Source organism: Schistocerca piceifrons, unplaced genomic scaffold, assembly GCF_021461385.2.
Source record: "Schistocerca piceifrons isolate TAMUIC-IGC-003096 unplaced genomic scaffold, iqSchPice1.1 HiC_scaffold_450, whole genome shotgun sequence".
Lineage (NCBI taxonomy): Eukaryota > Metazoa > Arthropoda > Insecta > Orthoptera > Acrididae > Schistocerca > Schistocerca piceifrons.
Window position 1 is genome coordinate 10,001 of NW_025728679.1, and position 2,500 is coordinate 12,500.

Here is a 2,500-nt window from a genome sequence, read left to right on the forward strand (position 1 = left end):
CAGAAGGGTCTGGGCGTGAGCCTGCCTGGAGCCGCCGTCGGTGCAGATCTTGGTGGTAGTAGCAAATACTCCAGCGAGGCCCTGGAGGGCTGACGCGGAGAAGGGTTTCGTGTGAACAGCCGTTGCACACGAGTCAGTCGATCCTAAGCCCTAGGAGAAATCCGATGTTGATGGGGGCCGTCATAGCATGATGCGCTTTGTGCTGGCCCCCGTTGGGCGAAAGGGAATCCGGTTCCTATTCCGGAACCCGGCAGCGGAACCGATACAAGTCGGGCCCCTCTTTTAGAGATGCTCGTCGGGGTAACCCAAAAGGACCCGGAGACGCCGTCGGGAGATCGGGGAAGAGTTTTCTTTTCTGCATGAGCGTTCGAGTTCCCTGGAATCCTCTAGCAGGGAGATAGGGTTTGGAACGCGAAGAGCACCGCAGTTGCGGCGGTGTCCCGATCTTCCCCTCGGACCTTGAAAATCCGGGAGAGGGCCACGTGGAGGTGTCGCGCCGGTTCGTACCCATATCCGCAGCAGGTCTCCAAGGTGAAGAGCCTCTAGTCGATAGAATAATGTAGGTAAGGGAAGTCGGCAAATTGGATCCGTAACTTCGGGATAAGGATTGGCTCTGAGGATCGGGGCGTGTCGGGCTTGGTCGGGAAGTGGGTCAGCGCTAACGTGCCGGGCCTGGGCGAGGTGAGTGCCGTAGGGGTGCCGGTAAGTGCGGGCGTTTAGCGCGGGCGTGGTCTGCTCTCGCCGTTGGTCGGCCTCGTGCTGGCCGGCGGTGCAGGATGCGCGCGCCTGCGCGGCGTTCGCGCCCCGGTGCTTCAACCTGCGTGCAGGATCCGAGCTCGGTCCCGTGCCTTGGCCTCCCACGGATCTTCCTTGCTGCGAGGCCGCGTCCGCCTTAGCGTGCTCCTCCGGGGGCGCGCGGGTGCGCGGATTCTCTTCGGCCGCCATTCAACGATCAACTCAGAACTGGCACGGACTGGGGGAATCCGACTGTCTAATTAAAACAAAGCATTGCGATGGCCCTAGCGGGTGTTGACGCAATGTGATTTCTGCCCAGTGCTCTGAATGTCAACGTGAAGAAATTCAAGCAAGCGCGGGTAAACGGCGGGAGTAACTATGACTCTCTTAAGGTAGCCAAATGCCTCGTCATCTAATTAGTGACGCGCATGAATGGATTAACGAGATTCCCGCTGTGAACGATCAGCTGGGAACAGACCCTTGGGGAGTTCCTTACAAAATCGTTCGAGAAAAAATAAGATCGCCCATGATGCTGTCTACGCTACGTGCTGGGGATGGAGACACGACCAAGAATTGGGAAGAAACAGCAAGGTTGCTGTTGGATACATTATTGCCTGATGACATTGAGGACCAAGACTCGCACGAGCAGCGGGACATACGTCAGGCGCTGTCGATTCCGTATCTTAACGATACAAACGTGTGCCCTTTCTCAGCAGAGGAGGTCGAAGCAACCATCTACACCTTTGCAAGGAAGAAGGCGCCTGGTCCTGACGGGATCCCTGTGGAGATCTTACAGGGACTCGCACACTTGGTCGCCCCGGCACTAAGTCGTATTTACAACAGTTGTTTACAAAGGGGCTATTATCCACTAAAGTGGAAAACTGCAGAAGTTGTAGTTATCAGGAAAGGCCCTGATAAAGATCCAACAGTGCCGAAATCCTATCGGCCTATCTGTCTGCTGGATGTAATGGGCAAAGCATTTGAGAAGTTGCTGGCTGACCGTCTCCAGAGTCATCGAACTCTGTATGGTATGAGTGATAGGCAGTTCGGATTCCGAAAGGGTCGCTCCACCCAGGATGCGATCAATGAGGTTTGCCGAATTGTTCACTCTGCGACATCAAAGTATGTACTTGGCATAATGATAGACATCTCAGGGGCCTTCGACAACCTGTGGTGGCCGGCACTCTTCTCTAGCCTGCGAGAGATTGGGTGCCCGCAGCTGCTGTATGGCTGTCTGGAGGCCTACTGTGATGGAAGGACTGCTAAGATAACGGCTCCTGGAGCCGTCGTATCTAAAAGAGTATCCCGTGGTTGTCCCCAGGGATCGGTGTGTGGTCCCATTTTCTGGGATATTAACATGGAACCTTTGTTGAACGTCCTGCAGCGAGAGACTGCAGTTCTGGGAGTCGTTGCTTATGCGGATGATCTCGCAATTCTAGTAGAAGGTGACACTCGCAATGTGATCGAGGACCGATCACGACTGGTTATTGAACTATTAACCAACTGGTGTACGAAGACTAAAATGTCTATAGCACCACAAAAATCCCTATATATGCTCTTGAAAGGCAAGTTAAATAGGGACCCAACAGTCAGAATTAATGGCCAAGCAGTGTCACGACAGAGATATGCCCGTTACCTTGGGGTATATTTAGATGAGAATTGGAGTTTCATTCCGCATATCGAGCAAATAACGACAAAGTCCCTAGCTTTGTTCAATAAGATAATATCAATTGGACAAAGAAGGTTCCATCTGCCGTCAAAGGCA

The 2,500-nt window shown here is 53.6% G+C and overlaps 1 non-coding gene across 1 annotated transcript in view; it reads left to right on the forward strand.

The window, feature by feature from the left end:
* LOC124751063 overlaps positions 1 to 2,500 on the forward strand; it is a 6,691-nt gene that overhangs the window by 1,757 nt on the left and 2,434 nt on the right. Inside the window, exon 1 of the ribosomal RNA XR_007012021.1 lies at positions 1 to 2,500. This exon is cut by the window's left edge and continues 1,757 nt beyond it; it is cut by the window's right edge and continues 2,434 nt beyond it. This is a non-coding gene — a ribosomal RNA (large subunit ribosomal RNA).